Consider the following 27,261-nt stretch of genomic DNA (forward strand, 5'->3'; position numbering starts at 1 on the left):
TGCCATAAATAACTCTTATTATTTTGAGATATGTTTCATCAATACCTAGTTTATTGAGAGTTCTTAGCATGAAGGGGTGTTGAATTTTATCAAAGGCCATTTCTGCATCTATTGAGATAATCATGTGGTTTTTGTCATTGGTTCTGTATATGTGATGGATTACATTTATTGATTTGTGTATGCTGAACCAGCCCTGCATCCCATATCATCACTAAAATTATCATCACTGAATTGCCTAGTAATTTTCTAATTCAGCAATAATTTATTTTCCATGTAAAGAAGGTGCTTCCTTTGGATTTATCAAAATAGGAATGCTTTAACAGTCCTTGAATTTAAAAAAAAAAAAGTAGTGAAAAATTAGCTTATGTAATTCAGTTCATTATTAAGGGCTGACCTGACTGAAAGTCTTTCTTCATTTCAAGAGAGAAAGAGAAAGGAAGTGAGCATGCAAGAGAGAAACTTTATATTGCAATTAAAACAGTTAAAAACACAAACACATATGCTTGTTTTGATAAAAATAATTATACGTGTTTCTTGTTGAGGAAATATATCCAGAATAAATAAGGTTGTTTTAAATAAATAGTTTGTTTTCAATTATGAAACTGAAATGTCTAAGTTCTTAGCAGTTATTGCAGTATTACTAATACAAATAAAATTTCACCATTACAATCATTCACTGTTTCAAAATAATGAGTTATTACCTATAAATAATATTCTAGTCACAACCACCATCTGTCAAATACTTAGCACAAACTGATTTAACATATTGGCCACCTTGAAGAAAGTAGTTAAAGACCATGAAAGAACAGATCATTAATGCTTCAAGGCCAGAGGGAAGAGACTCAAATGGCCTCCAGTGAAATCAACTTTGTTCGTAGGCAGTGAAGCCCTGTAAGTCATACTTTATACTGAATGAATAGTGGAGAGTGAAGCAAACTGGAAAATACATTGCTTATCTCAGGGGAGTTCTGACTTGCCACACTGTTCCCATACAGAATGGAGCCACAGTATGACTAGAACTTCAAAATTTTTCAGGAGAAATCAAAAGCCCAACTTCTACTTAAATTAGATGGAAAGTAATTTTTAAAAATTTAAGATTATGGAGACTCACTTAGTTTGGGGGTCTCCAATTTGTAAACTCTGCTCTATGTAACATTATAGCGAGTATAATTGACTGATATTCTCCTACACAGCTTAGTAACATCTAGGCCAAAAACAGATATACCATTAATAAAAATAAGATTCCAATGATCCAAGAAAATAGTAAACCTTCAGAAAGTAGACTCATATCAAAAATACTTTCCAAAACCAAGCTTTCATCATTCTCTCTACTTTGCAACAGTTGAACTATGACTTGCTTATACTGGCACAGGTGCTGACACCTCTTCAAAGCACTTGGCATTAGAAAAATAATAGGCAGGGTGCAGTGGCTCACACCTGTAATCCCAGCATTTTGGGAGGGTGAAGCAGGAGGATCGCTTGACTAGCCTGGCCAACATAGCAAAACCTTGTCTCTCCAAAAAAAAAAAATATAAAAAATTAGCCAGGTGTGGTGGCACATGCCTGTGGTTCCACCTACTCAGGAGTCTGAGGTAGGAAGATTGCTTGAGCCTGGGAGGTCGAGGTTACAGTGAGCTATGATAAAATCTTTAAATATGATAATATTTCCCTCTGCTCTTAGGTCTTTACCATCTATGTATATATCCTTGTGCTTGAAACTTCTTCATTTAAAAATCATGATGTATCTTCCTGTACCACAGCGAAGTCTGGATAGTCTGGTTCCTGATACATCACGACTATCTAGGACTAACTCTAACGTCACTACTGGTAATTCTGTTCCTTGCCAAAACCTCTAACTCCAAGTCTTATTTTTGTGTTTTTCATTTTTCTCTGCTATACATTTTCTTGAAATCTTATTGGTAAATTTCTATAATGTTATTCCATTTCAATTCTATAAGTAAAAAACTTAAATGCTTATAATTCAAATATTATACTTAGTTCCTCAAATATGGATTCTGTCCTAGATTTTTCTATTTTCAACTGAAAAGATGTCTACCAAAATGCTTTCACCATGCCTAGAAAACAGTAGGAACATATACACACACATAATTATGGATGAATATATATCTAATAGTTTGAGTTCTATTAGATGCTCCTTTGTTTTTTATACCTAATTGAAACATCCTTTAACTCTACAGCCCTACAAATACCTCAATGTAGCAGGTTATTGTAAATTCATTTTTTAAAATGTTCTAAAGGACACAGCTCCTTAAATCTGTGATAAATCTTATTAGAAGATGAATATTTTCAACTGAACTCCTTTCTAAATGTAGGGGGGAAAGCTGTATTGAACCTTCTTAAAACATGAACACAGGTATATTAGTTTTCCAAAACCTTTCATTTCATCTTTCCTTCTACTTTCATATACCTGTGTTGTTTGCTCAGTCATTTAAGATATATAATCTAAAAGTCCTCATTGAGGTCTTTCTGATACATTTCTTCAAGTTTTTTAATAATTTCAGATGGCTCAACTTTAAAAGGAATATATAGGAAACCGTGCTCTACTAGATCACAAATAATCTAACTGCTGGTTAACAACAACAAAGACTAGCTATCAATTAGTACATTAATCTGCTTGAGCGGCCATACAAAATACTACACATTGGGTGGGTTAAACAACAGAAATTTGTTTTCTTACAGTCTGGAGGCTAGAAGTCCCAGAAAAAGATACAAAAGGACCAGTTTCTGGTGAAGACTCTCTTTCTGGCTTTCAGAAGACTGCATTCTTACTGGATAAAGGGAGAGCTCTCTGTTGTCTCTTCTTATAAGGACACTAATCCTAGTGGATCAGGGTCCCATCCTTATGACCTCATTTAACCTTAATGACCTCCTTACTCCAAATACAGCTACACTGTATGTTATGGCTTCAATATATGAATTATGGGGAAATTCAATTTAGTCAATAGCATTCTGCCACCGGCCTCCTCAAAATTCATGTCCTTATCACACGCAAAATGCATTCATTCCATCCCAACAGCCCCAAAAGTCTTAACTGATTCCATCATCAACTCTAATGCCTAATGTCCAAAGTTTCATCTAAGTATCATCTAAATTAGGTATGGATAAGAATGAGGTATGATTCACCCTAAGGCAAAATTCCTCTCCAGCTGTAAACCTGTGAAAACTGACAAGTTATGTATTTCCAAAATACAACAGTGGGACAGGGAAACAATAGACATTCCCATTCCAAAAGGGAGACATTAGAAGAAAGAAAAGGGTGATGGGTTCCAAACAAGTGCCAAACTTAGGAAGGCAAATTCCACTCCATCATTACGGTTCAAGAATAATCTCCTTTGGTTTGACACTCTGTTCTGCAGGCCCTCTCTATATTCCAGCTCCAAAGCCACATCTACATTTTTAGGTATTACAGTAACATCCCAATTCATGGTATTACAATTTGTATCAGTCTACTCAGGCTGCCATAACAAAACTGCATAGACTGGGTTGCTTAAACAAGTTAAATTTATTTTCTCACAGCTCTTGAGGCTAGAAGTCCTAGATCAAGGTCCAGGAGGGTTGGTTGGTTTCTGACAAGGGCTCTTTTCCTGGTTTGCAGATTTTTACTTTCTCACCATGTCCTTACATGGTAAAGAGAAAGTGACCAGGAGAATGGCCTCTCTCATGTCTCTTCTTATGAAGACACTAATCCTATGGGGTCAAGGTCCCATCCTCTGACCTCATTTAACCTTAATAAAACCAAACGCAATCATACTGGGGTTAGGGTTTCAATATACAAACTGGAGGGACATAATTCAGTCAATAGCAATTAGAAAGGAGAGTATCAGGGGACTGTATTATGTTTAGGGACATTTGTATTATAATAGTCTTGATATTTTCCCCAATATCCTCTCATCTTAGAAGATGCATTACTTCAACAGCATTGTATGTTTATCGCTGCTTTCAAACTGAAAGGCCAATTTTGTCCTAAATTAGAGAAAGAAAGAAGCAGAGAAAGATGATGCAAAGGGTTTTTTGCACCTACAGAGATAGACAGAAAAGTCCACAAAAGAAACTACCCAACTTCTCACACCACTGTAAGTTCAGAGGATTCCCAAAACCATTCTGTTTCCATAATTTGCTGGAAAGACTCACGGAACTCATTGAAAGCTATTCTATTCACATTTAGTTTATTACAGGGAAAGGATATAGATTAACAGGACAAAGAAAAGAAGCACATAAGACAGACTAGGAAGGTACCAAACATGGAACTGCCATTGTCCTCTCCCCATGACATCATGGTCACATCGTTCTCCTGTTGTCTGTTTAACAACACACACACAGTATTGCCAACTAGGAAGGCTAACAGAAGTCAGAGTATTCAGTGTTTTTCTTGGGCTCTGTTACTTAGGCATGAATGACTAATTAACTGTCTATATGGTTGAGGTCAGCCTCCAGGTTAACTGATATTACTTAACCAAAAGCCCCACCCTAAGTCACATAGTTAGTATTTCTGGCATGGGCAGCCCCGACCTGAAGACTATAACAGACGTAGCCAGCCCCAATCCTCAATCACACCATTAGTGTGGCCCAAGGCATTATCATCCATAAAGTAAGGGCAAAGGCCAGACTTCTGTTTGGGCAAGATTATGTTTTTTACTAAATAGAAGATAAGAGTAACCACTCAATAGTTCCTGCTGCTTACAGAGGCAAGTCCAAGCTCCTCGGCAAATTATACAGGCCTTCTCTGCCCACATCTTATGCACACACACACATAGCCATGATGTGGCTCCTATTTCCTCCTTCAACTCCATCTCTCACTACAATCAAATTTTCTCCTCTAGTAACTGCAAATTGCTTTTTGTTTTTGCAAACATCAGACTGCTAAGAGCTATTTCTTCTATCTAGAATGTCTTTCTGCTTTATTTTAAATGATCCATCCTTAGGTTCTCAACTTAAGGATAATTTTCTCCAACCCCAGGAAAAGCCTTACAACACTCCCATAGTATCCTATACATACTTCCATCTATTGTAATACAAAACATTATACTAAAGTCTTACCTTCATAGCAGACACCCAACCAGAAGGTAATATCCTCAAATATGAAGTCCAGATTGCCTTATGACTAGGTATACATCTATTACTGATTCGAATAACTGAAAATCTGCCTGACTCTTGCCATGTTTTTTTCCCCTTATCTAGATCTTAGGCCTTGCCCTGTTCATTTATCTCTCCTGCTCTCCATCTCTTCTGAGACCAGTCTTATCCCCATTTAGCCAATCCCTACTGAAAGAAATCCTTTCTTTTTTATCCCAACATCCTCAACCTGCCTGATCTGACCTTTCTTCCCATCAATTCTCAGATATGACCATTTAATCAAAGTATTCAAATTACATCAGAGTGTATTAAAACAAATGGATCAAGATTATCAACAAAATTCCAAACTACTTAATTCCAGAGTCATTTCCATAGTACAGGCAAAAATGATGATAACAAGAAGAATGGGTAATTCAAATCAAGAGAGCATCTAATCTAACAATTAATCTTTTCACATTTTTTACTTGCCTCATCTTAGGTTATAGTCTTGATCACAATTGTAGCTTGCTCCACATTTTATATAAGCACATAAAACTAAGCTATGCTTTGTAGAGGAAAGGGGTATCACTTGTATGTCTTCATTACCTTGGATATTTACTCTGAATTATTCTTTTTAATACAAATAGTGTGTCTCCTGAGGTACAAGTACCTTTTCTACTGTTTTCTTATACTAGATTACATATGATGGCAATATGATTGGCAGGGAATAGGAATACTAGCTATATCCCAAGTAGTTAGTAGTTATACTGGTGGTTATAATCATTCCTGTAAAGAGCTATTAAAGGGCCTTACAAGGGCCCAAATCCACAGTCTTAGTCTTGTTAGCACCTCTTTAACTTCTGAGCAAAGCAAGGCTTGGTACATTATCAATCTAGACTACGATTAAAATAAATATACAAAGAAAGAAGAGCCACAATGGCCGGCTAGATGGAGGAAGAGCTTCTCTCATCTAGAGAAGAGACCATCAAGAACACCAGCAAACTTCAAGAAAATCTTTGGAAGGAAGGCATTGAGAGTGAACAGAGAAAGGACACAGACCCTGGACTGAAGGAGAAGGAAGCTGGGAACTCAACACAGGGTTGCCAAGCACCAGGATTCATTTCTGGCCTTGAGTGGCTCCTGGAGAAGGAGTGAGTTCAATAGGTGTGGAGTGGCCTACTCTCACCATGGACCTCCAGAATCCTAGCTACACGAGACCTGATGACCCCCATGGACATTTGAGCTAGCAGGGAGAACTGCTTGGAGAAGTGGCAGGGACAGGACTCCAGCCTGTGCAGAGCTCAGAGGCTTTGGCATGGAAATGGCTACAGTGGAGCACAGTTAGGGATGGCTATCACCGAAAGCTCATCATGCTCCTCTACGCGGCTTTAGCATATATTGACTGTCAGGCCTGGACAGAACAGGGCTAACTTGCCTGGGGGACACAGCCAGTCTGATCTGAGCACCCCCACCCTGTCTGCCAGCCTCTACGAGTCACTGCCTGGCCAGATAAGCTTGCAGCATAGTCTCAGATATCCAACAGGGGCACTTCCCAATGGCCACCGCCACAGCTCATCAGCTGGCAGATGTCACCTAACCATCAGAGAACTTCTGCAGATGGGCTCTGATATGGTTTGGCTATGTCTCCACCCAAATTTCATCTTGAATTCCCATGTGTTGTGGAAAGGACCCAGTGGGAGGTAATTGAATCATGGGAGCGTGTCTTTCCCATGCTGTTCTCATGATAGTAAGTCTCACAAGATCCGATGGTTTTAAAAATGGGAGTTTCCCCGCACAATCTCTCTCTTCGCCTGCTTCCATCCATGTACGATGTGACTTGCTCCTCCTTGCCTTCCACCATTATTGTGAGGCCTCCCCAGCCATAAGTAACTATAAAACCATTAAACCTCTTTATTTTGTAAATTGCCTGGTCTCAAGTACATCTTTATCAGCAGCATGAAAATAAACTGATACAGGCCCCTGTCAGCACACACCCGCCCACAGCCTCCCCCCACTGCTTTGCCAGTATGCACATGCCTACAACCTCTCTCCACTGCTAGTGCACAAGAACACAGACCCTTCTGTCACTGGCCTAATGAAGGGCTTTTGTCAGCACCCTCCATGGGAGTGCTGCTACCAGTGAACTGGGAACACCTCAGCTCCTCCAGCACAGCAGGTGCTTAACCTCAGGGGGTCAGAGAACAAAGCTGTGGGCCCGGTCACAACCCTCCAGGGTTAAAGCATGCAGCCCAGGAGTGCTGAGCTGAACCTTGGTCTTCTGAAATCATCCAGAAATGAAGACAGCTGACTGAAACCAACTTAAAGAACAGTCAAACCCTCAAAGGCATCAAGAAGTATAAAAGCAAAAAGGCCCATCCAAAGGACAGCAACAACAAAGATTAAAGGAACATCCGGCCACAAAGATGAAGAACCACAGGAAGGACTCTGGCAACTCAAAAAGTCAAACTGTCTCTTGGACCACAGCACAATAAAAATGTAAGTCAACACAATGAAAATCACTCAAAACCATACAAATACATAAAAATTAAACAACACGCTCCCAAATGACTTTTGGGTACATAATGAAATTGAGGCGGAAATCAAGAAGTTCCTTGAAAATAATGAGAACAAAGATAGAACATACCAGAATCTCTGGGACATGACTAAACAATGTTAAAATGAAAATTCAAAGCATTAAATGCCCACATCAAAAAACTAGAAACATCTTAAATTAACAACCTAACTTTAAAACTGAAAGAATGAGAGAAACAAGAGCAAATCAACCCCAAAGCTAGAAGACAAGAAATAACAAAAATTAGAGCTGAACTGAAGGAAATCAAAACACAAAAAACCATTCAAAAGATCAACAAATTAAGGAGTTGATATTTTGGAAAAAAAAATATAGGCCACTAGCTAGGCTAATTAAGAAGAAAAAAGAGAAGATCCAAATAAACACAATTAGCGATTACTAAGAGAATGTTACTACTGACCCCACAGAAACAAAAACAACCATCAGAAACTACTATTAACATCCCTCTACGCAAACAAACTAGAAAACCTAGGTATGATGGATATATTCCTGGACATATGCACTCTTCCGAGACTGAGCCAGAAAGACACAGATTCCCTGAACAGACCATTAACAAGCTCCAAAATTGAATCACTAATAAATAGCCTACCAACCAAAAAAAGCCCAGGACCTGATGGAGTCACAGCTAGATTCTACCAGATGTACAAAGAAAAGCTGGTACCATTCCTACAGAAACTATTCCAAAAAACTGAGGAGGATGGACTTCTCCCCAACTCACTCTATGGGGCCAGCATCACCTTGATCTAAAATCTGACAGCGAAACAACAAAAAAAGAAAACTTCAGGCCAATATCTTTGATGAACACTGGTGCAAAAACCCTCAACAAAATACGTGCAAACCAAATCCAATAGCACATCAAAAAGCTAATCTACCATGATCAAGGAGGCTTCATCCCCAGGATGCAAGGCTGGTTCAACATACGAAAATCAATAAATGTGATTCATCACATAAACAGAACTAAAGACAAAAGCCATATGGTTATTTCAACAGGCTTTTGATAAAATTCAACATCCCATCATGTTAAAAATTCTCAATAAGCTAGGTATTGAAGGAACATACCTCAAAATAATGAGACACATCTATGAGAAACCCACAGTCAACATTACATGGAATGGGCAAAAGCTGCAAGTATTCCCCCGAAAAACGGCACAAGATAAGGATGCCCTCTCTCACCACATCTATTCAACTTAGTATTGGAAGTCCTAGCCAGAGCAATCAGATGAAAGGAAGAAATAAAGGGCATCCAAATAGGAAGAAAGTCAAACTACCTGTTTGCAGATGACATGATTCTATATTGAGAAAACCCCATAGTATGAGTCCAAAAGCTCCTTCAGCTGATAACTTCAGCAAAGTTTCAGGATACAAAATCAATGTACAAAAATCAGTAGCATTCCTGTATACCAACAACAACCAAACTGAGAGCCAATTCAGAATGGCCATCCCATTCAAAACTGCCACACACACACACAAATATCTAGGAATACAGCTAATAAGGGAGGTGAAAGATCTCTACAATGAGAATTACAAAACACTGCTGAAAGAAATCAGAGATGACACACAAATAAATGGAAAAACATCCCATGCTGGTGGAAAGGAAGAATCAATATCATTAAAATGGCTACTGCCCAAAGCAATTTACAGATTCAATGCTATTCCTATCAAACTACCAAAGGCATTCTTCACAGAACTAGAAAAAATTATTTTAAAATTTTTATGGAACCAGAAAAGTAATTTTATGGCTCAAATAGCCAGCACAATACTAAGCAAAAAGAACAAAGCTGGAGTATCATGTTACCTGACTTCAAACCATACTACAAGGCTGCAGGGATCAAAACAGCATAGTATGGGTACAAAAACAAGTATATAGACCAATAGAACAGAATAAAGAGCCCACAAATAAGGCCACACATCTATGACCATCTAATCTTTGACAAAGCTGACAAAAACAAGAAAAGGGGAAAATACTCCCTATTCAAAAAATGGTGCTGAGATAAGTGGCAAGCCATATGCAGAAGTCTAAATCTGGACCCCTTCCTTATACCATATACAAGAATAGACTCAAATGGATTAAAGACTTAAATGTAAAACCCAAAACTATAAAACCCCTGGAAAACAACCTAGGCAATACCATCCTGGACCTACGAATGGGCAAAGAATTCATGACAAAGACACCAAAAGCAATCACAACAAAAGCAAAAACTGACAAATGGAATCTAATTAAACTTAAGAGCTTCTGCACAGCAAAAGAAACTATCAACAGAGTAAACAGACAACCTACATAATGGGAAAAAAATCTGTCTTAGTCAGATGCATAGTTGGCAAAAATCAAGATTCAGGAGAAAGTCCAGCATCCACAAGGAACTTAAACAACATTGTAAGAGAAAAACAAACAACCCCATTAAAAAGTAAACAAAAGACATGAACAGGTACTTCTTAAAAGACATACATGTACACAAAAAGCATATGAAAAAAAGCTCAATATCACTGATCATCAGAGAAATGCAAATCAAAACGAGAATGAGATACCATCTCACACCAGTCAGAATGGTTACTATTAAAAAGTTAAAAAATAACATATGCCAGCAAAGTTGTGGAGAAAAGGGAACCCTGATACATTGTCGGTGGGAGTGTAAATTAGTTCTACCATTGTGGAAAGCAGTATAGCTTTTCCTCAAAGAGCTAAAAGCAGGGCTACTATTTGATGCTGCAATACCGTCACTGGGTATACACTCAGAGGAAGAATATCTATTATAAGGACACAGGCACGTGAATGTTCACTGCAGTACTGTTCACAACAGTAAAAACATGGAATCAAACTAAATGCCCATCAATGACAGACTGGATAAAGAAAATGTGGTAGATACACACCATGGAATATTACGCAGCCATAAAAAAAAATGAGATCATGTCTTCTGCGGGAACATGGATGAAGCTGGAGGCCATCATCCTTAGCAAACTAACACAGTAACTGAAAACCAAATACTGCATGTTCTCACTTATAAACGTGAGCTAAATTAGGAGAACTGATGAACATAAAGAAAGTAACAATAGACACTGGGGTCTACTTAAGAGAGGGAGGTGAGGAGGAGGGCAATGTGCAGAAAAGATGACTATTGGATACTGAGCTTAATACTTGGGTGATGTAATAATACATACAACAAACCCTATGACACATGTTATCTATGTAACCAACCTACACATGTATCCCCAAACCTAAAATATTTTTTTTTAAAAAAAAGGAATAACCAGGAAAAAAAGAATACTAAAGCCCTCCCCATCACAGTATAATAATGAATAATTACAAAATGAAACTTTCCTCCTGAAAATTAGCTTTAACTATGTTATAGCATAGGAAATAATAAATATCAATAATTCCAAAGTAAAAAAAAAGTCAGCGTGTTTTCCTACCTCCAAATGACTGCACCACCTGCCTAAGAATGGTTCTTAACTAGTCTGAAATTATAGACATAGAATTCAGAATGCGGATGGCAAGGAGAATCATCAAGATTCAGGAGAAAGTTGAAACCCAATCCAAGGAATCCAAGGAATCCAATAAAACAATACAAGAACTTAAAGATGAAATAGTCATTTTAAGAAGGAACCAAACTGATCTGATAGAGCTGAAAAACTCACTAAAAAAATTTCATAATACAATCAGAAGTGCTCAGAATAGACAAAACTGAGGAAAGAATCTCAAAGTTCAAAGACCAATTCTTCAAATGAACTCAATCAGACAAAAATAAAGGCAAACGAATAAAAAGAATGAACAAAAACCTCCTAAAAATATGGGATTACGTAAACAGACCAAACATATGACACACTGGCATTCCTGAAAGACAGAGACAGAGAGAAAGCAACTTAGAAAACATAATTAAAAATTATGAAAATTTCCCTAACTTTTCTGGGGAGGTAGACATTCAAATTCAGGAACTGCAGAAAACCCCTATAAGATGCTATTCAAGACAACTATCCTGAAGACAAATAGTCATCAGATTCTCCATGGTCAAAGTAAAAGAAAAAATCTTAAAGGGAGCTAAAAAGAAGGTAGAGGTCACCTACAAAGGGAACCCCATCAGGCTAACAGCTGACCTTTCAGCAGAAACCCTACAAGCCAGAAAAGACTGGGGACCTTTATTCAGCGTTCTTAAAGAAAGGAAATGCTAACCAAGAATTTCACATCCAGCCAAACTATGCTTCATTAAGTGAAAGACAAATAAAATCCTTTTCAGATAAGCAAATACTAAGGGAATTCACTACCACCAGACCTGCCTTGTAAGAGGTCCTTATGGAAGCACTAAACATGAAAATGAAAGGCCATTACTGGCCACCACAAAAACACACTTAAGTATACAGACCATTGACACCATAAAGCAACTACACAATCAAATCTACATAACAAGCAGCTAACAGCACAACAGGATCAAATTTTCACATATCAATACTGACCCTGAATGTAAACGGACTAACTACACCACTTAAAAGACACAGAGTGGCAATTTGAATAAAGAAACAAGACCTAACTATATACCATCTTCAAGAGACCCATATCACATACAATGATACGCACAGACTCAGAGTAAGGGATAGAGAAAAATCTATCAAGCAAACAGAAAACAAAAAAAGAGACAGATTGCTCTTTTAATTTTGTAATTCAAAAAACAGACTTGAAAGCAACAATAATCAAAAAGGACTAAGAAGGGCATTAGATAATGATAAAAGGTTCAATTCAACATGAAAATTAACTATCCTAAATATACATGCATCCAACATTGGAGCACCCAGATTCATAAAATAAGTTCTTAGAGACCTACAAAGAGACTTAGATAACCACACAATAATAGTGGAAGATTAATAGTGGAAGATCTCATCTCGACACCCACTGACAGTACTAGACAGATCATCGAGGCACAAAACTAACAAAGATATTTAGGACCTAAACTTGACACTTGACCAAACGGACCTAACAGACATCTACAGAACACTCCATTCAACTACAACAGAATATACATTCTTCTTATCTGCACATGACACATAATGTAATATTGACCACACACTCAGCCATAAAGGAATTCTCAACAGATTAAAAAAAAAAAAAAAAAAAAACTGAAATTATACCACACTCTCAACCACAGTACAAGAACAGATCTCCAAAATCATATAATTATGTGGAAATTAAACAATCTGTTCCCTGAATGACTTTGGGTAAACAATGAAATTAAGACAGAATTCAAGATATTTTTTGAAACTAATGAAAACAAAGAAATGACATACCAGATTCTCTGAGACACAGCTAAAGCAGTCTTCAAAGGAAAGTTTATAGCAGTAAACACCTACATCAAGTAGTTAGAAAGATCTCAAATTAACAACCTAACATCACACCTAGAGCAACCAAAAACAAAAAAAAACAAAAAACAAAAAACAAAAGTAAACTAACCCCAAAGCTAGCAGAAGAAAAAACCAAAATCAGAGCTTAACTGAACAAAACTAAGACATGAAAAACTATACAAAAGGTCAATGAAACCAAAACGTGGTTCTCTGAAAGAATAAGACTGACAGACCACTAGCTAGACAAATAAAGAAAAAAAGAAAGAAGTCCAAATAAACACAATCAGAAATGCAAAGTGAAGATTACAACTGACCCCACAGAAATACAAAAAACCCTCGGAGACTATTATGGACACCTCTACCTATACAAACTAGAAAACTTAGAGAAAATGGATAAGTTCCTCAAAACATACAACCTCCCAAGATTGATCAGAAATAAATTGAAACCCTGAACAGACCAATAGTGAATTTCAAAATTGATTCAGTAATAAAAAGCCTACACCCAAAAGCAGCCCTGGAAAAGACATATTGACAGCCAAATTCTACCCAACATATAAAGAAGAGCGGATAACAACCGTACTAAACTATTCCAAAAACTGAGAAGAAAGGACTCCCCGTCAAATCATTCTATGGAGCCAGCATCATTCTGATACCATAACTTTGTAGAAACACAATGAAAAAAGAAAACTTTAGGCCAATATCCCTGATGAATATAGATATAAGAATCCTCAACAAATACTAGCACACCAAAACCAGAAGCACATCAAAAACCTAATCTACCATGATCAAGATGGCTTTATTCCTGTTATACAAGGTTGGGTCAACATATGTAAATCAGTAAACGTGATTCAACACATAAACAAAACTAAAAACAAAAACCACATGATCATCTCAATATATGCAGAAAAGGCATTCGATAAAATTTAACATCACTGCGTGTTAAAAATTCTCAACAAACTAGACACTGAAGGAACATACCTTAAATAAAAAGACCCATCTATGACAAACCCACAGCGAACATAATACTAAATAGGGAAAAGCTAGAGACATTTCCCTTGAAAACCGGAAAAAGGCAAGCATGCCCACTCTCACCACAACTATTCAACATAGCACTGGAAATTTCATCCAAAGCAATTAGGCAAGAGAAACAAATGAAAGGCATCCAAATTAAGAGGAAGTCATACTATCTCTGTTCACAGATGATAATGATTCTATACTTAGAAAACCCCACTCTCTCTACCCAACGGTTCCTAGATCTGATAAACAACTTCTACATAGTTTCAGGATACAAAATCGATGTCAAAAAATCAGTAGCATTTCAGCAATAACGTCCAAGCTGAGAGTCAAATCAAGAATGCAATCCCATTCACAATAGCCACAAAAGAAATAAAATACCTAGGCATACAGCTCAACAGGGAGGTGAAAGATCTCTACAATGAGAATTACAAAACTTTGCTACAGAAATCAGAAACAACACAAATGGAAAGATATTCCTTACTCATGGAGAGGAAGAATTAACATTATTAAAATGGCCATGTTGCTCAAAGCAATTTACAGATTCAATGCTACTCCTATCAAGCTACCAATTACATTTTTCACAGAACTAGAAAAAATATCTAACATTCATATGGAACTGAAAAGCAGCCTGAATACCCAAAACAATCCTAAGCAAAAAGAACAAAGCCAGAGGCATCACACTATCTGACTTCAAACTATACTACCAGGCTACAGTAACCAAAACAGCGTGGTACTGGGGAAAAAAAAAAAAAAAAAAAAAAAAACAGACACATAAAACAATGGAACAGAATAGAGAACCCAGAAATAAAGCCACACACCTAAAACCATCTGATCTTTGACAAAGTCAAAAATAAGCAATGGGAAAAGGACTCCCTATTCAATAAAGAGTGCTGGGATAACTGCCTAGCCATACGCAGAAGATTGAAACTGAACCCTTTCCTTTTACCATACACAAAAATCCATTCACGATGGATTAAAGACTTATATGTAAGGCCTAAAACTATAAACACTCTAAAAGAAAATCTAGGCAATACCATTCTGAACCTAGGCCCTGGCAAAGATTTCATATGAAGACTCCAAAAGCAACTGCAACAAAAACAAAAGTTGAAAAGAAAGACCTAATTAAACTAAAGAGCCTCTACACAACAAAAGAAAGTATCAACAGAGTAAACAGACAACCTACGGAATGGGAGAAAAAATTTGCAGACTATGCATCCTACAAAGGTCCCATAGCCAGGATCTGTAAGGAACTTAAACAAATTAACAAGCAAAAAAAACCCATAAAAAATGGGCAAAGGACATGAACAAACAATTCTCAAAACAAGATATACACATGGCCAGCAAGCATATGAAAAAATGCTCAACATCACTGAGTTTTAGAGAAATGCAAATCAAAACCAAAATAAGAACCATCTCACATCAGTTGGAATGGCTGTTATTAAAAAGTAAAAAAATAACAGCTGCTGATGAGGTTGTGGAGAAAAGTGAATGCTTTTACAGTGGTGGGGGGAATGTAAATTTCAGCCACTGTGGAAAGCAGTTTGGAGATTTCTCAAAGCTAAAACAGAAAGAACTGCCATTCAACTCAACAATCCCATTCCTGGGTACAAACCCAAAGGCATATAAATCATTCCAATAAAAAGACAACATGTACTCATATGGTCATCACAGCACTATTCAAAAAAGCAAAGATGTGGAATCAACCTACATACCCATCAACAATGGACTGAACAAAGAAAATGTGGCACGTATACACCATGGAACACCACACAGCCAGAAAAAAGAATAAAATAATGTCCTTTACAGCAACATGGATGGAGCTGGAGGCCATTATTCTATGTGAATCAATGCAGAAAAAAAAACAAATACAAAATGTTCTCACTTACATGTGAGAGCTAAATATTAAGTACACATGGACAAAGGGAACAGTACACAATGGGGTCTACTTCAGGGTGGAGGTTGGGAAGAGGATGAGAATTGAAAAACTACCGATCTGGTCACTGCACATGTACCCCCTGAACTAAAATAAAAATAAAAGTTAGAAAGGAATAAAAGTTTAAAAATAAAATAAAATCTAGTTTCTTAGCAATTTCCAAGTAAAAAAATAAATAAATCTGATATGAAGAAATGGAAATATACAGTAATGCTTTACTTTGATGGTCTTGACAGTGTTATTTTCTCTGAAGCAAAAATTATCTCAATTATGTATATTACAAAAGAGATCATTCCCTCCAAATGGAGACAACAAACAATATTAGAGAAAGCAGCATAGCATTTTTGTCTCTAATTTCTCTGTAACTTAGCTGTGAAACCTTGAGTAAGTCAGTCATCTGCCATCTCATCTGTAGTAAATTAATCAATTTTAATTTGCCAAGGAGTTATAAAATTGTGATACAATTTTTCATTCATTAAACTAAAGCAAAGAAATTGATTTAAATGAGATTTATAACTGAAATAGCTCAACGTAGCACCCCCAAGAGTATCTAATAAATTATGACAGTGTACAAAACATTCAATAGTTTAAAAAAAAAAAAAAAAGACGTTGTTACCTTGAACTTATGGGCAATTGGACATTCTAGATTTTTTTAAATGCCCTTCCTTCTTACCAGATTACACTTACAATTTTTTTTACAGTTTTGGACATTGTTAAATTACACACTCAAATTACTCAATTGAACTCATTATGAATAGAAATTATGTGGCACATGATCTGAACAACTTGGCTCACTGCAACCTCCACCTCCCTGGTTCAAGCAATTCTCCTGCCTCAGCCTCCAGAGTAGCTGGGAATACAGGTGCACGCCACCACACCCGGCTAATTTTTTTGTATTTTAGTAGAGACAGGGTTCACCATGTTGCCCAGGCTGGTCTCGACCTCCAGAGCTCAGGCAATCCGCCAGCCTCGGTCTCCCAAAATGCTAGGATTACAGACGTGAGCCACCGCACCCAGTCTTTATAGCTCTTAATCACTACTCGTTATGTATTTACTTGTTAATTATACTTCTCCATTCATTAGAATGTAAGTTCCAGGAGCAGAAGGACTTTCTATTTTGTTCACGACTGTCTTCTCAGCACCTGAACACTATCCCGCACACTGAAGGTTGCCAGTAAATATCTGCTAAATGAATAAATAGGTGGATGCTCATGGTTTCCCTCTTGGCCTTGGTACTATTTATTCTACCATATGGAGCAGCCATAGCTGGAAAGCATCCAGAGCTTTTCAGTGTAGGGTTCACTGGTTAAGGGGAAGTAAGGCCTAGTTGAAAATTCTGAAAGAAGTCTGGTACCAGCACTGTCACTGAGGCCTTAATGAAGCAGATCCAAAAATACTCTCTTACTCAGCACCCTAACTTTTCAGTGTAGGGTTCACTGGTTAAGTGGAAGTAAGGCCTAGTTGAAAATTCTGAAAGAAGCCTGGTACCAGCAGATCCAAAAATACTCTCTTACTCAGTTTCTACATTCGCTAAATGTATACAGTGTAACTGTCCCTCGCATTGTAGGATAAAGGATACACCTTATCATGTGATATTTGTTACGCAGTATACGGCATGCGTTAATACAAACGATGTCATGTACTGCATTAAAAAATCGCATTGATATTTTGATAAATATACAAGGCACTTGCAGACAAAAACCAGAGAATTTTTCCCTCTATTGCAGACAAAAACCAGAGAATTTTTCCCTCTACAGCTTTTTTGCGGATTTGGGAGAAACGGACAAATGCAACATTGCATGTCATTAAATACAGCATATCCAAAACACAAATAACGAGTTTCTTGGCCCAACAGATACAGACCCTGGAGCACTAAAAGAATATGTTAAACACCTGGATGAGGGAAAGAGAAGACTGCCTCCAAAACATACTTACTTTATTTCAAAGTCAAAAGTATTCAACACTTAATTCATACATTCATACTGCATCCCAGAGAAACGTCCCACCCGCGCCCATGCATGTTACAAGTTTTGAGAGCATTTTATAACTGCACTTTAATCCGTCTGCAGCGAATGACTTCTGGTAAAGCGCTAGCAGTTAATAACACTTTTTGTAGGAAAAAAAAAAATTAATACAAGAACCACAATACCTCCACTCCCAAGAAAGCGGAGGAGGGCCCATTACTCTGTCTCCAGGGACTCCCAGAATCCCGTACGCCCCGATATAAGGAAAGTCATCCAGGCAACACACGTGTCGCTCCCGACTGGAGGTTGGAAATCGCACATGGGACCTGCCCATCAGCGGGGACCCAGACACAAGTCAGAGGTGTCCGCAGGGAATGCAGCGTGGTTCCTGACAGCTTCGGGCCCCAGGGCCAGCGACCCCCGCCGGAGCCCGACTCAGGCCAGCACCCTCCTCGGATTTCGACCCGGGCCTGCCCCCGGAGCTCACATCCCCGCAAACGGCAGTCCTACCTGAGCTCTGCCCCCAGCTACAGGGCTGAGGGGGCAGGCGGGAGGAGGCGTGGCCTTCCAGTTCGCCAGTCGAACTCCCTCGTGCGGTTGTTATGACTTTCCCTCTCGGGATCCGCGCCCCGACCAAGTTCGAGTTGCACTTCCGGGGTCTGCAGGAGACTGACACGTCATTACGCACGCGACGGCAGCGGCGGCGACAACCCGGAAATAGGCGGGGCGCGGGACCCAGGTAGGTTCCTGTGGTACTAAGTGGCATGGAGAAAGAGGCCCACGTGAATTAAGTAGTCCTCTTACGCACTGGCGGACTCTGCTCGCCCTTCTTTATGAAGTCTGCCTGGGTAGCGGTAGAGGACGAGTCCACCTTAAAGCCTCATTCTCCCCGCGGAATTTTAACCATTCTGAGGATGTCCTCACAGCCAATTCCCCATTCCCCCACTCACAGTGTGTCAGACTTTACCATGTCCATTCAATTCCAGAAAAACCGGGAGGTCTAGATTTGAAAGATTAAATTTACTTTTGAATTATAACATGTAAAATAGGAAGTTAATACTAGCATCCTAATGACAAAAGTTTTCTCATCATGCTTAACGCAGATGGGACTCTTACGGATATTAATATTTTTTCCAGAAACAGGTTTGAAAGGTATTTCAAGGATAAATCTGGGGAGAGGGATGGTAGCAACTGATTTTTAATTTTTAGATAGTACTCTCAGCGCATTTATTTAGTCCAAAACTGTTAATTTAATGAATTAGGCTAAACTAGACGCTGGGGAAACAAAGCTGAGTTAGACATTCTCTCCTCTGAGACAGCTAAAGAGAAGGAAAGTCTGGTGGCTGGCAAGTAAACCAACAGTTATGTTCTTCAAAGAGGAGATCCCAGACTCTCTAAAGTATACTTCACTCCCACACTGTTTGTACTTCTTAATCTCCACTCCTTTCTTGTTTCCTTCATAAAAGTAGAATGCTATTCATTTATTTATTTGCAAATGTACCCTGCCCCCCTAAAATGTAAAGTCATTGATGGTAGTGACCTTACCTTGTCTTTTTAATGAATCTCGGGCATTGCAAGACTGTTAGGGCTTCATTTCGGGAAAGAACTAGAATGGTTTGTAGAGTGACACTTTATACTGAAGAGGAAGGCAACAGCCAGATTCTGAAAAGCTTTATATGTCATCCTGAGTAATTTGAATTTCTGCTGCAGACAATTGGAGAAACTGAAGGACTGTTGAACAGAGGAGGGAAACATTTTTATTTTGGTAGACTTTTGCAACAGTGACAAATTATATTAAAAAGATAAGGCTGCCAAAAATGTATAATCCCAGTTTAACCATGAGAAAAACATCAGACAAAATACCTAACCAGTACTACTCCAAACAGTTAAAGTCATGAAAAACAAGGAAAGTCTGAGAAACTGTCTGAGCCAAGAGGAGCCTAAAGAGACCAACTTTAATGTGGGTTCCTGAAACAGAAATAGAACATAAGTGGGAAAACTAATGAAAATTGAATAAAAAGAGAATATACCAATCTTTACATAAAACATGGAGATTGGTCAAGAGATGAGTAACCGGACCTTTCAATGTTTCCAGGATAGAGGCCCACTCAAGGGTTAGGGGAAGGTACTTTGTTCAATAGTAAACTATTGAACAAATATAAGGGTGCTTCAGCCTACAATTCCAGCTGTACTTACATGGGAATGAATGAGCCTTCAGATTGTTCCTATCATACAGTCTTTCAGCTGGGGTCCCAAATTTCGTAAAGCAAAGACAAACCATCCCCACTGTGCCCAGTTCTGAATTCCTGACCCACAGAAACAATTAGAGGGAACGAAAATGATTCTTGTTACTTTAAGCCAGTAAATTTTGGAGTTATTTTTCAGCAAAAGAAACTAATCTGCTATATGACAACAGCCAGTGAGTAAATATCCTTTCAAGTCCAATCCTGCCTAAGATGTCAAAATCAAGAATGAGGAGGTTATGTGCTAAAACAGAGTGAGTCCTTTTCTCTCCTTACTCTACCCTAAGTGGTAAACTCCTGCCTCAGCTGACCACAAAAAATATCTTCTGGATATCTGTGAGGAGAAAGGAGGTAAAGCAACAAAAATTGTGTGTGGGCTTAGATGTTTTGTTAGAATTACAACAGCCCATGTGTAGCGTAGCAGAAACCATTACAATGATGACTACACGGTATAAGTACAAAAATTTCCCCTCATTGTAACCATAGTCATCTAAACTGTACAAGTTAGTTTATTTATAGTTTTAATTTATACATCTCCAGGGAAGCCAGAAACTTCAGTTTCTCTCCCCACCTCTCTTCTCTTGCACTTTAAAATGCTACTAAGACAAGGAAAAAGGAAAGGAAATTTGTTCCCTCCTGGCTAACAGCTGGTCCATCTTTGATCACTAGGATGATCAAAGAAATGTTCCTATACCATATTTGGCATATCCTCCTCCTATTCCAGACCACTTCCTTCGGAATCTATCTTTTTATCAATCTACTCCGACCCTTCACATCAAATAATTTCAGTGACATACAGCAGACGGACACCTCCAAAAATACTATCAAGACTACATGTTGTTCATTTAAGTTAAAAATAAAATGTAAACCTACTTATCATGACTAGGGCTCAGTGCCAACATTTTGGCAGTTCAAGAATATCCATTAAGGAAAATATTCTTAATTAGATGCTAAGGGCAAAGCTGTGTCCAAATTAACCAACTCTATTAGAGCGAGGTCTGGATGCTGACTTAAATTTGGAGAATCAAGTAACATTCCTGCCCTTGCCCAAGCCCAAGCAGGTATGTGCTGTGGTTTGAATGTGTTCTCTAAAAATTCATGTGTTGGAAATGTAATTGCCATTGTAATAATATTAAGAGGTGAAGCCTTAAAGAGGTGATTTAGACCATAGGGGCTATGCCCTCATGAAGGGATGAATGCCATTACTGTGGGAGTGGATTACTTATCATGGGAGTAGGATCCTGATAAAAAGGATACATTTGGCCCCCATTTTCTCTCTGTCTTGTGCACTGTCACTACTTTGTCTCAGCCTCTCTCCTCATGTGATGCTTTCTGCCACAAAATGACCTTCACCAGATGCAGCCTCTGGATCTTGGACTTCCGCAGTCCCCAGAACTGTAAGTCAAATGAATTTCTTTTGTTTATAAATTACCCAGTCTGTGGTATTCTTACAGCAGCAGAAAATGGACTAAGACAGTATGTGTGAAGTGTGGCATAGTAATTACAACAAGTTCTGCCTTCTAGATTCAGTTTATATTCAAAGCCCAAAAAGTAGAATCATATAACCAACTAATTTCTAATGACCCTTCCAATAAAATGATTATTACTTGAAATCAACCCCCTATCACTTGTGTTTTCCATCTAGAAGCTAGGAAAAAAAAGCTGAGTTAGACTCAAGAACACACTTTTCATTATGCCTGGAATTTTTTTTTTAATGAGAAAAGATAACATATCAATGTTCAAAACATACTTTAAGAGAATTTCAAACAAAAAACATAAAGCAGCCTCTAGTTTGTGATGGAGACAATTTGTAGGTTGATATATTTACCTAGAGTTAGACAACCTGTGAGGTTTGAGGGCACAGTCTCCAAGGCGTCCCTCATTTCTGACACCAACTGCAAGTTTGGAGGGTTCCCAGAAACACCCTCAAGTTTGAAATTTTGCTAGAAGGTCTCACAGAACTCACTGAAAGTTGTTATCTTTACAGTTACCATTTATCACAAGGAAAGAATACAGACTGATATCAGCCAAGGGAAGAAGCACGTAAGGCGGTGTCCAGGAGGGTACCAAACACATCATTTTTGCTGTACTCTCCCGTTATTTGCTGTACTCTCCCAGTGGAGTCAAGACATGTTACTCTCCCAAAATCCACGCTTGACAATATGCAATGTAGAATTCCAGTAACCCTTTTCCTGTTTGCCCCAAGAATATTTGCGAGTGGCACTTGCAGCTGCAGCATTTACCTTGAGATTGCTTTGCTGATATGGTTTGGTGTGTCCCCACCCAAATCTCATGTTGAATTCCCATGTGTTGTGGGAAGGACCCAGTGGGAGTTAATTGAATCATGGGGGCAGGTCTTTCCCTGCTGTTCTTGTAATAGTGAATACATCTCACGAGATCAGATAGTTTTAAAAAGGGAAGTTTCCCTGCAGAAGTTCTCTTCTCTTGTCTGCTGCCATGTGAGATGTACCTTTCAACTTCCACCATGATTGTGAGGCCTCCCCAGCCATGTGGAACTGTAAGTCCATTAAACCTCTTTCTTTTGTAAATTGCCCAGTCTTGAGTATGTTGGATCTGTTTGGGTCTGAAGAAGACAGGAAAATGTGGGAAACTTTGGAACTCCCTAGAGACTTATTGAATAGCTTTGACCAAAATACTGATAATGATATAAACAATGAAATCCAGGCTGAGGTGGTCTCAGATGGAGATGAGGAACTTGTTGGGAACTGGAGCAAAGGTGACTCTTGTTATGTTTTAGCAAAGAGAATGGTAGCATTTTGCCCCTGCCCTAGAGAATTGTGGAACTTTGAACTTGAGAGACATGATTTAGTGTATCTGGCAGAAGAAATTTCTAAGCAGCAAAGCATTCAAGAGGTGACTTGGATGCTGTTAAAAGCATTCAGTTTAAAAGGGAAACAGAGTATAAAAGTTTGGAAAACTGCAGCCTGACAATGTAGAAAAGAAAATCCCATTTTTTGAGGAGAAATTCAAACTGGCTGCAGAAATTTGCATAAGTAATGAGAAGCTGAATGTTAATCACCAAGACAGTGGGGAAAATGTCTCCAGGCCATGTCACAGACCTCTGTGGCAGCCTCTCCCACTACAGACCCAGAGGTTTAGGAGGAAAAAATGATTTCATGGGTGGGGCCCAGGGTCCCTCTGCTGTGTGCAGTCTAGGGACTTGGTGCCCTGCATCCCAGCCACTCCAGCCATAGCTAAAAAGGGTCAAGGTACAGCATGGGCTTTTGCTTCAGAGGGTAGAAGCCCCAAGCCTTGGAAGCTTCCACATGATTTTGAGCCTATGGGTGCACAGATATCAAGAATTGAGGTTTGGGAACCTCCACCTAGATTTCAGAGGATGTATGGAAACACCTGGATGCCCAGGCAAAAGTTTGCTACAGGGGTGGGGCCCTCTGGGAGAACCTCTGCTAGGGCAGTGTCAAAGGGAAGTGTGGGGTCAGAGCCCCCACACAGAGTCACTACTGGGGCACTGCCGAGTGGAGCTTTGAGAAGAGGGCCACTGTCTTCCAGACTCCAGAATGGTAGATCCACCAACAGCTTGTACCATGTGCCTGGAAAAATCGCAAACACTCAATGCCAGTACATGAAAGCAGCCAGGAGGGAGACTGTACCCTCCAGAGCCACAGGGACAGAACTGCCCAAGACCATGGGAACCCACCTCTTGCATCATTGTAATCTGAATGTGAGATATGGAGTCAAAGGAGATAATTTTGGAGCTTTTAAGGTTTAACTAACTGCTAGATTTTGGACTTGCATGGGCCTTGTAACCCCTTGGTTTTGGCCAATTTCTCCCATTTGGAATGGCTGTATTTACGCAATGGCTGTACCCCAGTTGTATGTAGGAAAAACTAACTTGCTTTTAAGTTTACAGGCTCATAAACTGAAGGCACTTGCCTTGTCTTGGATGAGACTTTGGACTGTGGACTTTTGAGTTAATGCTAAACTTAGTTAAGACTTTGGGGGACTGTTGGCTTGGTTTTGAAATAGGAGGACATGAGATTTGGGAGGGGGCCGGGGGCAGAATGATATGGTTTGGCTGTGCCCACACCCACATCTCATCTTGAATTCCCATGTGTTATGGGAGGGACCCAGTGGGAGGTAATAGAATCATGAGGGCAGGTCTTTCCCTGCTGTTAGTTACTGCGATAGTGAATAAGTCTCATGAGATCTGATGGTTTTAAAAAGAAGAGTTTCCCTGCACAAGTTCTCTTCTTTTGTCTGCTGCCATGTGAGATGTGCCTTTCACCTTCCACTATGATTGTGAGGCCTCCCCAACCATGTGGAACTGTAAGTCCATTAAACCTCTTTCTTTTGTAAATCGCCCAGTCTTTGGTATGTCTTTATCAGCAGCATGAAAATGGACTAATGCATTTGCCATGAAATATCTTGCTTTTATTATTATTTTCATGTCACTCTAGTATATCAACTTTTGAAACAAAAGACATTCTATTTATAGTATTCGGATTTTAGTAGTGGCATTTCCATTTGCAAATATAGTAATTCTCTATTGCTGAAAATGTCAAATCCTAGAAAACGTAGCATTTCTACACATGATGTTAACATCATTCTCAAACAGTTGTTGGCTGAAGATTCAATTGATGAATCCGATTTTTCTGAAAGAGACGATTCTGATGATTCAGACTATTCTGATGTTAGTTCCATTTAGAAATAACTCCAAGAACAGTTTTCATATTTAATTTTTCACATAGAAAATCAGTCAGATTTGCTTCAGCCTCAAAGAGCATGTTTATGTAAAATTAAATGAGCACTGGCAGTGAGCTGCACTTATTTTTCTAAATGGGAATAGTCAGGGAAGCTCACCAGAGCTTCAACATTCAGAATTTTTGAGGGGCTCCATTATGGAGGCATCACTGATCCATTGCCCATATGGAACCCAGTCTCCAGGTCAGATGATACACGACCCAAAGCCTCTAAGTCATGTGGTTGGTCTTTCTAGCATGGGTAGCCTCTACAGTAAAACTGTTGGACATAGGCAGTTTTCCTAAACAAAGACGCTTTTATCAGATGTGATAGGTTATTTCCCAGAATCTGAGGCCACAGGCCAGAACTCTCTTTAGGAAAGGCCAAATTCTTTACTATACAATATTTCACATTTCACATTATATTTTCTATATAAGTTTTATTTGGATGAGAGATGGTAGGCAAAGGAAAAGACAAATGATAATTAAGTCTCTGTCATACTACTCAAATCATCAGGAATAGGTGATGAGTTTTAAGTAGTACAGATACCAGTTTTCTTCAGTTTAGCCCTATAGAACCTTTCCATTTTCTACTTAGTGTCTTTCCTTTAAATTTCTTCTCACCATTCCTTTATGGAAAGAGAGAATAAAAATAGTGTGAGCTTTCTTGTGAGCTCTGTAAAGATAAAACAACAAAGAGGAAATATGTAAAGGATAGGCTCTGTGACCGTGATCTTTTTCTAATCTCTTGAATAGTAATTGGATAGGCTGGAAACAACTGTAGAAAGCTGTAGCTGCATCCCTAACAGAGATTTGTTTCTAAACTGAGCCTTTATGATAAAAATCCCTAATGATAAAAAATAACTATGAAAATCCCCTAAATGGCTCACAAAGTCAGAATACATAAAGTTACGCTTATACTCTAGATCTTTAGTTCTTATGCACACTTGAATGTGAGACTTCTGAACTAATATAAATGTTAGAGCTAAAGAAGAGTTTGTGTGCAGATATCTGAGAATTTAAACAATTCTGATAAATCCAGTGGGCAACTCAGTCTTTATTGTAACCATTCAGCAGCATTTAACACAATTTAACATCCTCCTTCTTAAAACTTGAAACACTTTCTTCATTTGATATTTGTGAAATTACAGAGTTCTTTGATTTTCCTTTGCTGGATTCTTCCTGACCTCTAGATGTTAATGTGCCTGAGATGTGTTCCCTTCTTTATCTGCCTTTATTCCTGAGGTTATCCAATCCACTCCCTTCACTGTTATATGGCATCACAACGCTGATGGCTTCCAAATATCCATATCCAGCCCTGATTTCTTTGATTTTCATATTCATATATCTGACTTCTTATTCAACATATCTATTAAAATATTCAACATGCATTTCAGACTTATTTTCTACCTCCAAAAGCTACTCCTATTGCATACCTCTACATCTCACTAAATGGCACATGGATTCTTACAGTTGTTCAGGTTGTCCTTTGATTCTTTATCTCTCACATTTTACACACAATTCCTCAGGAAACTCTGTTGCCTCTCTCTTCAAAAGGTAACCTAAATCTATCCAATTCTCAACATCTCTACTACAACCATTCTAGTCCACAATAGATGCTGTAATTGGTTGTTCTACATGCTTCTGTTTTTGCCTTCCTACAATCTAGTCTCCAGTTGGCAGCTGTAGAAATCTTCTAAAAATTTGTGCCAGAACTTGTTGCTTCCCTGAACAAAATCTTTAATAAGTTTCCTTACTCAAATAGAATAAAATCCAAAACCATTTCTATAAGTCTATAAAGTCCTGCATGATCTGGCCCTTTGCTACCTCATGCCTCCACTGAGTCAGCAGATGGTAAAAGACTGTTTTGAAAGAATGGAGAAAGCACTTGGCCAATAACCTTGGAGTTTGGTAAATGGCAGTCTCAAAGTCAAGTACCTGGCTCTTTCCTAAAAGTATTTAAAGACAAGAGACTGACTGAGGATACCTTTGATGACAGAGTAAGGAGATAAGAACTGTCATGTTTTCCCAACAGCTGGTGGACATGATCATACATGGATGGGTATATTCATTTTCTAGGCCTGCCATAACAAAGTATTAAAAACTGAGTGACTTACACAACAGAAATTCATTTTTTCATAGTTCTGAAGACCAGAAATCCAAGATCAAGGTCATGGCAGGGCTGGTTCCTTCTGAGGACTGTGAGAGAGAATCTGTTCCGTGCCTTTCTCCTACCGTCTGGTAGTTTGCTGGCCATCTTTGCTGTTCTTTGAATTGTAGATTCATCACCCAGATTTCTGCCTTTATCTTCACTTGGCACTTTCCCTGTGTGCTTGTCTCTGCATCAAAAGTTTTCCCTTTTATAGGAACACAAGTCATATTGGATTCAGTCTCA

The 27,261-nt window shown here is 38.6% G+C and overlaps 1 protein-coding gene and 1 long non-coding RNA gene across 50 annotated transcripts in view; one reads left to right on the forward strand and one right to left on the reverse strand.

The window, feature by feature from the left end:
• The window catches only part of ARB2A (ARB2 cotranscriptional regulator A), a 480,313-nt gene extending 461,740 nt beyond the window's left edge, over positions 1 to 18,573 (reverse strand). For 37 of the 48 annotated variants that reach the window (XM_045394839.3, XM_073993876.1, XM_073993880.1 and 34 more), the window contains exon 1: positions 18,413 to 18,573. The gene's annotated coding sequence lies outside the window, so the exon portion shown is untranslated. Of the gene's footprint in view, positions 1 to 18,087 lie in introns of all 48 variants that reach the window. The other 11 variants (XM_073993873.1, XM_073993877.1, XM_073993881.1 and 8 more) reach the window with 2 other exon arrangements.
• Positions 18,574 to 18,604: 31 nt separating this feature from the next.
• LOC123574125 (uncharacterized) overlaps positions 18,605 to 27,261 on the forward strand; it is a 240,574-nt gene continuing 231,917 nt past the window's right edge. For both annotated transcript variants that reach the window (XR_006699037.3, XR_010587129.2), the window contains exons 1-2: positions 18,605 to 18,641; positions 21,455 to 21,542. This is a non-coding gene — a long non-coding RNA (uncharacterized lncRNA). The remainder of the gene's footprint in view (positions 18,642 to 21,454; positions 21,543 to 27,261) is intronic.

This window comes from Macaca fascicularis, chromosome 6 (assembly GCF_037993035.2).
Source record: "Macaca fascicularis isolate 582-1 chromosome 6, T2T-MFA8v1.1".
Classification (NCBI taxonomy): domain Eukaryota; kingdom Metazoa; phylum Chordata; class Mammalia; order Primates; family Cercopithecidae; genus Macaca; species Macaca fascicularis.